Here is a 10,533-nt window from a genome sequence, read left to right on the forward strand (position 1 = left end):
CATGTGACACTAGCCCACAGGTGTTATAGATGTCATCTCATATACACCTGACCATGTGCCTAGGTAGTAGTTTTGAGCATCATCACCATTGTGCAGGTTGGGAGAGTGGGGAAGCCCTGAGAGGCACAACGGCTTTTCCAGGACACAGGACTGGTAGAAAAAAAGAGGTCTGAATTCAGTTCTGCCTCCTCAAAGCTGGAGCCCTGGCTTCATCCCCAAGGATCTCTGGGCAGGGTTGTGATGGATATTTGTGTACAGTTATGGAGATGACATGAGCAAGGAGGATGAGCAGTCAAGAGCCCTGAAGGCTCAATGCCTCAGCACAATGCCTTGGGAGCACAACACAATGTCTGCCTGTTTAGCACTCAGCAGAGTGCTGTCCATTTGAGCATTCAGCACAGTGGTTGGTGAGCACTCAGCATAACGCCTGCATGTTGAGTACTCAGCACTGTGCCTTCCTGTGACAAATAGAAACGGCAAGCAATAGGATATATTGGAGAATATGAGGAAGCCACTTGGTGTAAACCTAATTTGGCCTGACTTTGTTTTTTTCCAAAAGGGTCTGAGCACAGCCATTGAGCACGCATTGTATATCTGCTTTAAAACATTTACTATGGCAAGAACAAATGGCCTTAATTAAGATAAAGGTGCAACTTCCCCCCACATTGGCATTTCCTTAGGGATAAGCATCTTTCCTTAGGCTAGGAACTGATTGCTGTGCTCACCTTTGACCACCCGGCTCACCTGTGACCACCCAGCTCGAGACAGCAGACCTGCCACCCTGCTGTGTTCACTGAGACAGCAGACCTACCTGCTGTTTCCATCAATCACCGTGCCAACAGAGCAGTCTCATGACTGTTGTAAAAGGACATTTCAATCCTGTGTGAAACATCCTGTTTGGGGGTATATAACCACTCTGCGCACCCCACTTCTTTAGTGCCCTTTCTTCCTTTGGGAAGAAAGGGCCCAGGCCATGGTCCTCACATTTTAGCTCAGAATAAGCTCACCCAAATTTTCACTTATAGATTGGTTATGGATTATTTTCATTGACACCTGTGAGAACTCAGCACTGTGCATGGTGCTCACTCAGCTGAGTGCCTTCCTGGTGAGCACTCAGCATAATGCCTGCATGGTGAGCTCTCAGCACAGTGCCTGGTGAACATTCACAAAGCTCATGCCAGGTGAGTGATAAGCACAGTGACAGCCAGGTGAGTACTCAGCATAGTACCTACACTGTGAGCATTGTGCAAAGAGGCTGGTGAGCAGTCAGTACAGTTCCTATCTGGTGAGGACTCAGGATATTGCCTGTCAGGTGAGCACTCAGCAAAGTACCTGGTCAGCATTCAGCAGACTACCTGGCTGTGGAGCACTCAGCAAAGTGCTAGGGGAGCACTAAACACAGTGCTTCATGAACATGCAGCACTTCCCATATTTGCATTCTTAGCCCTGGCACCTCCATTCCCAGGTCTCTTTCTCTGAGGCCACCAACAGGATTCTTCCTCAGGCACCTCTGCTACACATTTCCTATGAAGGGAAGAGGAAAAACCTGAAGACACTTTTTCCCTCTCTGACTCAGTAACCCACTCTTCTCCACTCCTACCTCATCCCTCCTAGCCCCCAGCATCCAGAGAAAAAAATGAAATCTTTTGTCTGGGGCTCTCCAAACAGTGAGATGACCCCCATATCTGTGCTGATCCACATGACCCTCAACCAGTGAGCCATCCCATGGGAGATAATTAAATAGGGGGAGACTAAAATTCCAGTTCTAGTTTCTTGCTTATACCATCACAGTAAGTGATTAAAGGCTTAACTCCTTCATTTTGGGTTTGTTTTTTTAATCAGTCACTCTGACACCTGGCAGTTCAGCTGTCTCTCTCTCAGCCCAGCTGATCTCCTGACACTATCTTTATATAATTGTGTTACAAGATTCAGGAGGATAAAAGACAAGTTTAAATATTCTGTTGGAGGGGCTGGCCCCGTGGCCGAGTGGTTAAGTTCACATGCTCTGCTGCAGGTGGCCCAGTGTTTCGTTGGTGTGAATCCTGGGCTCGGACATGGCACTGGTCATCAAACCATGCTGAGGCAGCATCCCACATGTCACAACCAGAAGGCCTCACAACAAATAATATACAACTATGTACCGGGGGGCTTTGGGGAGAAAAAGGAAAAAAATAAAATCTTAAAACAAAAATTCTGGTGGAGAAGTGGAACATAAACTTTAAAAAAGACAAAGTAAATTTGGAGAAAGGAAAATAAAAATTCTAAAACTGACAAGTAAAATAATATTAAGAACTCAACTGGTGTGTTTGAAAGTGCACATCTTAGAAACAGCTAAGGAAAAATTAAGAAGCAGGATAGATTGTTGGAAAGAAATCCAGAATAAAGTCCAAAGAGGCAAAATTTTGAAGAAGAGAGAGAGAGACCATGAGAATGAAATAGAAATAATACTAAAATGCATTCAGCTATTACCACAGGTTAAAGGGACACATGGGCAGCAGCAATATTGAACTGAAAATGACTAAGCATTTTTAAACTGGTGAATGACTACTCCATAGAAAAAATAAGCTCAGTGGATCACAAGCACAACACAAAACAAATTTCACATCTACAGTGAGTATAATAAAATCACAAAAAGAGTGGAATGAAAAGACAAAGAGAAAACCTGAAAGCAGTCAGGAGGGGGCAAAAACAGGAAGGAGAGGAGGAAATAAGGAAAGAGAGAAAGAATAAATTCAACCAATATCTCATTTTTCAACAGCAAAAATGGAAGCTGGATCACAGTGGGAAAAAAATAGCTTTAATGTGCTGAAACAATACAATGGCAAACCCAAGAACTGTAAAGAAAACAAAAATATCTTTTGGAAAATAGCAGAAAATGAAAACATTTTTAGAAAAACAAAAACTGAAATTTATCATGAATGTGTTGGGAAGCAGAATTTGCTACCTCAAAATGTGTATTTTTGGCTTGATTATTTTTTAAACGTTTTTTAATTTTTTTCCTTTTTCTCCCCAAAGCCCCTGGTACATAGTGGTATATTCTTCATTGTGGGTCCTTCTAGTTGTGGCATGTGGGATGCTGCCTCAGCGTGGTTTGATGACCAGTGTCATGTCCATGGCCAGGATTCAAACCAATGAAACACTGAGCCGCCTGCAGTGGAGCATGTGAACTTAACCACTTGACCACGGGGCCAGCCCCTTGGCTTGATTATTTTTAAGAACAAAAGACCAAGAAGATCCTTTGACTTTCCTCCTAACCTCCTAAAGGAAGTTAAGATAGAAGGCCTGTTCCAGGAAGGAGCTCTCACCATAGATAACTATAGTGTAATATGTATTATGTGTGGCAGACAGGGAGGAGCCTAGCAAGGCCCATTTCATCAAAACCCTCCTCATGTCCCACACTCTCTGCCAAACATGGCAAACATTTGTTGACCAAACACTTACTTTTCCTTCTCTTAGTGAATTGCCTCCCTCCTCTTTGAAGTCTCAAGCCACTACCCTCAAAACCCTCTTTTGTCTTCAGCTGAAGTATTTAAGGTATTTCAGGTGGTGGCTCCAGCCATTTTGGGGAATTACTCAGTTTTCCTGGGCTTCTCCCATGTATACACGTTCTTACCTTTCTTTGATTTTCTCCTGTTATTCTTTCTCATGTCAATTTAATTCTTAGACCAGCCAGAAGAACCAAGGGGAATGAGGAAAATTTCTTGCTCCCCTAAAATATCAAACTGAAGGATAATAGTGAAGGATATTTTTTGAGAGAAAGGGAGGAAATCTCATGATGGAGAAGTAGGAACAACTTAAGAACAGCAAAATTAATAAATATGTGGGTAGCTCCAAATAAATAATCTATAAAACAAAGATAATATGTGATAGGCTTCAAATATATATTTTCATAGATTACATTTAAAGTTTTATAGTTATATGATAATTGAAGAACACAATAATAATCTAGAAGTCAGAAAGGGGTAAATGGGATTCTTGCACTCTCTTGGAAGAAGGTATACATACTAATTAATGTTAGACCTTGATAAAGTAGGGTAGCCACTAAGATAATAGGAAAAATATTTACTCCTCTGAGAAGAGAGAGCACACAGGAATGAGAAGGGAGTATTACTAGACATGTGGTGGAGGAGAAGGAGCAGGAGGAGGGAGAGATAGGGGGAGGGAATTCAGGAGAAAAGGGGTGTCTGTAAATCCAGAGGAAAGTGTTTCAAGAAGGAGGAGTGTTCAATTGTATAATATGTGTCAAATGCAGCTGAAAGGTTGAGTGAGATGAGAGCAAAAACTTAACCTTGAATTTAGCAAAATGGAAATCATTGGTGACCTGGAAAAAGCCATTTCGGTGAAGTGATGTGGAGAAAACTCCTGAATTGGTTCAGGAGAGAACCTGAGGGGAGGCAGCTTGAATGGAGCAGAGAAACAGAATGGGAAATGGAGAGGAATCTGGGGTCAAAGGAGGTCTGCCTGTTTAACACATATTAGGGCATGTTTGTACATGGATGTTGGCAAGGAATCATCCCAGATACAGGACTACAGCACTCTGAGATGCAGCCTGAAAGGACTTCCAAGCCCAATTTTACTCAAAGTTACCACTTTAGGTCAAGATGGTGGCATAGGCAGACTCTGAACTCACCTCCTCCCGTGGACACAACAAATCTACAACTACCCTTGGAAAAATTAACCCTAAGAGAGAACTGAAAACTGGATTAAAAGAACCCCCACGAAAAGGGACAGGGCTGACTGAAGTGGAAGAGGCAGAAACTCCTTTCTGGAGAGAAAAAGACCACCTTCTAGCAGAGATGCTTCACGGCCAGCAGGGAGTAACCTTAAGCCTAGCCTCCCCAGGCACCTGCAGCAAGAGCAACATGAACAGAAGGGCACATATAGCGCACACAGGGGACACTCCTGGAACATTTGGAACTGGTGATGAGAGGGAAGCAAACTGCTGGACCTCATAAGGCATCTCTTATATATGCCCACCTCTCCAAGATCAGGAGATGTAGCTGGCATACATGATACATAGATATAAGCACAGAGAAAGAGGCAAAATGAGGAGATAAAGGAATACATTCCAAGTAAGGAAACAGGATAAAACCCCAGAAAAAGTACTAAATGAAACAGAAATAAACTACCTATGTGACAAAGAGTTCGAACAAAGAGTCATAAGGATGCTTGTTGATCTTGGGAGAAGAACTCAGTGAGAACATCAACAAAGAATTGGAAAATATGAAAAATAACCAGTCGGGGGCTGGCCCCGTGGCCGAGTGGTTAAGTTAGCATGCTCCACTTCAGGCGGCCCAGTGTTTCATTGGTTCAAATCCTGGGTGTGGACATGGCACTGCTCATCAAACCACGCTGAGGCAGCGTGCCCCATGCCACAACTAGAAGGACCCACATTGAAGGATATACAACTATGTACCAGGGGGCTTTGGGGAGAAAAAGCAAAAAGAAATCTTTAAAAAAAGTAATTTAATTTAAAAAAGAATCAATCTGAAATGAAGAATACAATACTAGAAATGAAACCTTCACTAGAGGGACTCAATAGCAGAGTAGATACAGAAGAATGGATCAGCAAGATGGATGAAAGACTAGAGGAAATCAAACAAGCTGAACAGATAAAAGAAAAAAAATTTAAAAGAGTGAGGGCAGTCTAAGGGACCTCTGGGACAACATCTAGCATACTAATATCTGTGTTATAGGTGTCCCAGGAGGAGAAGAGAGAGACAAAGGTGCAGAGAATCTATTTGAAGAAATCATAGCTGAAAACTTTCCTAACCTAAGGAAGGAAACAGACATCCAAGTACAGGAAGCATAGAGAGCACCAAATAAGAGAAACCCAAGGAGGCCCACACCAAGACACATTATCATTGAAAGGTCAAGAATTAAAGATGAGCGAGAATCCTAAAAGGCACAAGAGAAGGGCAACAAGTTATATACAGAGGAAACCCCATAATGCTATCTGCTGACTTAGCAGAAACTTTACAGGCTAGAAGGGAGTGGCACGATATATTTAAAGTGCTGAAAGGAAAAACCTACAGCCAAGAATACTCTACCCAGCAAGTTTATCACTCAGAATGGAAGGAAAGATAGTTTCCCAGACAAGCAAAAACTAAAGGAGTTTATCACCAAGAAACTAGCTTTACAAGAAATGCTAAAGGGACTTGCTTGAGTGGAAAAGATAAGACCACAAATAAGAATAAGAAAATTACTTTTTAAAAACCAATAAAATCACTGGTAAAGGCAAATATACAATAAATGTAGCAGCTGATATGAAGGTCAAAAGACAAAAGTATTAAAATTATCTCTTTCCATGATAAGAGGGTAATGGATACACATGCAGAAAAAAGAGGTTAGATATGATATCAAAAACAGAAAATGTGGGATGAGGGGAGTAAAAGAGTAGAGCTTTTAGGGCCAGCCCAGTGGTGCAGTGGTTAAGTTCACATGTTCTGCTTCAGCGGCCCGGGGTTTGCCAGTTCAGATCCCAAGTGTGGACCAATGCACCACTTGTCAAGCCATGTTGTGGCAGGCGTCCCACATATAAAGTAGAGGAAGATGGGCATGGATGTTAGCTCAGGGCCAGACTTCCTAGAAAAAGAGAGCAGGATTGACGGCAGATGTTAGCTCAGGGCTAATCTTCCTCACAACCACACACAAAAGAGTAGAGCTTTCAGTAAGAGGTCAAACTAAAAAGACCAGCAACTCAATATTGACCATGATACATGTAGACTATAATATACGAACCTCGTGCTAATGTCAAACCAGAAACCTATAATACACGAATAATTAATAGAAAGGAACCCAAACATAATACTAAAGAAAGCCATCAAACTATAAGGGAAGAGAGCAAGAGAAGAAAGGAACTGAGAAGAATTACTAAAACACCCAGAAAAAAAAGCAACGAAATGGCAATAAGTACATTCTTATCAATAGCTACTTTAAATGTCAATGGACTAAATGCTCCAATCGAAAGGCATAGGGTGGCTGATTGGATAAAAAAAGTCAGTGGATACAGAGGAAATTATTAATAAATGCTATTTTGTATCAAGAAAGAAAAAGTACCAGCTCTAAAAGAGAACACGAACACCTTCCCCATTAGCTCTTTCAAGAACGCACTTAAGGTTAAAGCAGTGCCCATGCCCACAAGTCCCTTTAGCTCATTATCAGAACACTGCACACTATTTGTTGACCTTCACTGGAAGAATGGCTGCAGTGGACTTGCCGGGATGAGTTCTCTTACATATGAAGGGGGATCAGAATAAATAGTCTTAGTTGCAAAATGATATATTCTCCTGGTAAGAAAATAGATTCTTCATCATAGTAAGTGTGGTGGCCACAAGATCATACCAGCTACAGGGAGCAGAACTGACCAATGGCCCCAGCTGCTGCTCTGAAATCCATCACTTCTTTGTGCTGAGGCCACGCCTCCCACAAGCTCTTCCCAGCCCATTACTGAGCTCAGCAGGGATAGCTTGGCTGCCCTCTCCCTGAAAGTGAGCTGCAGGATTCCTCTATTGGTTGACTTTGGTTCAAGGTTGTCCCCTCTTGAAAAACTTTCCTTTCCTCAAGTCAGACCTCCATCAGAGTCTGACAGCCCTGCCAGCTTCTCTAACTTCCACCACAATTTCTCACTGAAATATTTCCCCGCCAAATGCTTGTCATCTCTTGGAGGATACAGATTAACGTTGTAAGCAAAACAAGAAAATACTCAGTTTCCAAAAAATTTTTGCATCTATAATAACATCTATTCCTTATAAATATCCAATACATTACACAAAAGGGAAATTGTAACCCCCACACTTTGGATGAGGAAACGAATTAAGTGATTTAGCCAAGGTCAATTACCTTATTTTTGTTCAGTAGCTTCTCCATTTCCTAGTCTTCCACGATCAGTGTTCAGAAAAGAACTTTGAGTCTGCTTTCCCTTTTGATTATTACTTCCCTACTATGGACAACAATAACACCTATAGTTTACTAAGCAGGCACTGTGTAAGCACTTTGCATATATTCAATTTTTCATTTAATCCTCACAACTCAGGGAGGTAGATACATCCCCCTTTATATATATGTGAGGAAATAGCTCCCAGGAATCAAGTGACCTGCTCAGGTCACTCACCTACTAAGCAGAAGGCCTAGGACCAGCCCCTGACTCTAAATCTAGTGCCATTAGCACTTATCATAACACATCAAATCTGTCAGCATTTTACTAAGCACACCTACATTCATTAGGAAGTGGGATGGGCACCCACCAGCAACTCCCCCTGCAGAGGTCTGGAGATGACAAGAGCCAGGGAAAGGAGGAGGTGGTGATAGGAGGTGACAAGGTACAGGCAAAGGTGAAGATGAGTAACCTTCTCCCAACTGCTCCATCTCAGGTTGCAGAAGAGTTCCTCATGGTCACCTGTACTCCAAGGGGTCTTATTTCAAAGAAAGTATGGGGGGAAGTAAGCTTTTATTTAAGAGGTTGCAGCAATTATTTTCGCAAATAATTCTCATAAAAATGTTAGGAGATGGGACCCAGCTTCCTCCCACCTGCCAGCCATGGAATAGGGAAGAAAGTATTAGACACTCAAGCTTCTCCATGGTCCAATCTTTAGCCTCCTCTCCAGGTTCATCTACCCTCATACTCTGTTTTACTTGATGCTTCAATACAGCAGCATCCTTACCGTGCTGTCACATATCACTGTACATTCAGTCATGTAGCTCACTGTCTAGTTCAACCTTCCTTCCCTTCCCTTGGCGAACTCTTACTCATTTCTCCACATTTCAGCTCAGCCACCATATACTTCAGGAAGTCTTGCTCAACAACCGAATTGAGAACTCCCAGAGGACACCTCCTCTGTGTTCCCCTATCCTACCCTCAGTGCTTACCTCGCCTCAACATTTCCCTTATTACGTGAGATTATCTCACACCAGAGATACAAGCAATATTATCTCCTTAAAACCTCACTCATACCACATCACTCTGGCCCATAAAGTGCTTCAAGAGGAATCCTATGGAAGGTAAGAGAACATATAGGCCCCATGCTCTGGCCTTTAAGGCCCTAAATGGCCTGGTCCCTGACCTTCTCTCCAAACTCCTCCTTTGTCCTTGCTTACTGTCATGCCACTGTCTGTTTTCAGATCCATCACCCTGCCAAACCCTCTCATGCCTTAAGACTTATTTCCTCAGCTCTTAGCACAGTTGTTCCTTTTTATTCTCCAGGACTTTGTTTGAAAGTTGCCTTCTTACAGGCACCTTCCATCTCCACCTCTAGAACTGTCATCCTTTCCCATTGTTCCCTATTTCTTTTCTTCACTGTAACCACGGAATTTTATAATTAAGATATTTATTGACTTATTCATTTATTGTTTTCTTGTTATTTAATTCTCTAATTTAGTGGAAAACACACCCTCAACTCTTCATGCTCCTGGAAAGCGCAATCCAGACTTTTTAATCTGTATCCTTCCAGAGTGTTTGGTGCACTGTTACATCCTCAAATGTGCCAAGTAAATGAATGAGCAAGCAAAGTTCAGGAATGACACGAAGAGAGGGAATTACAAAATAGCAGAGATGTAAAGAAATTAAATATTAGTGTTAGTTTCCATAATAACTTGCATTGAGGGAACTCTGAGTGCTTTAAAAATATTAATTTACACTCTGTTCACAGGAAGAACTCATTATCTCTAACTTACGAGCAAAGAAAGTCAGCCAAATGAAGCGACTTTTCCAAAAGGAATATAATGCATTAAATAGGGAGCTTGGTCTAAACTCTGAATAGCTTTATTTTATACCCTGTCTTGTTCCCAAAGGATTTTAGATGGCTTTGAAAGACACAGACAGTTACACAATTTAGAGTGTTCACAAAAACAAAACAAGCCAGTTGCTCAGGAGAAGCACGATTATTCCTGGTACAAGGTCTGAAAGAAACTTCTTTCTTGGGTCCACACAAAGGGCATCAAACCACATCCTCAATCACATCCTCCAGGCAAGGAAGCAGTGGGGCTCACGGGGTTGTTTGCGGCACTCCTCAGTGTGGGCCGATGGCGCGGGGCCAAGGCTCAGATCCACAGAGCAATTCTCCAAGGAACCAGATCAAGACAGCCCAGGTGTGCAATTCTCTGATGGCCTGTCTTAATCCAAAAAGAACATCTGGAGATTCTGGAGGAATCATTTAACAGCACACTCTTCATACGCTGGGCTCCGTGAATTTTAATTTTCACCCAAAAACTTCTAATAAGTACTACCTAACAGTGAAATTGAAAGTGACAAGCATCTGGAACACGGTCAATATTGTGTAACAATGAAGATTTCCATCTGATTTATCAGTCAGATGACCTGGGGAAGGGTATATTAGCTAAGGTGTAGGTTAAGCTGTTCTAACAAAGAGACCCCAAAATACAGTGAACTAGATAAAACCACACTAACATTTTGGGCAAAAGCACTGGGAACTTCTGGTCCTGTTGCCTGTGTTAACTAGGCCAAGAGGCCCATGGTGGGTAAGGAGGTCCTGTGGACCCACTGAGTGGGGCCTCAGAGAAGGGGCTTAGGGGGTC

The sequence above is a fragment of the Equus asinus genome, chromosome 28 (assembly GCF_041296235.1).
Source record: "Equus asinus isolate D_3611 breed Donkey chromosome 28, EquAss-T2T_v2, whole genome shotgun sequence".
Taxonomy (NCBI): domain Eukaryota; kingdom Metazoa; phylum Chordata; class Mammalia; order Perissodactyla; family Equidae; genus Equus; species Equus asinus.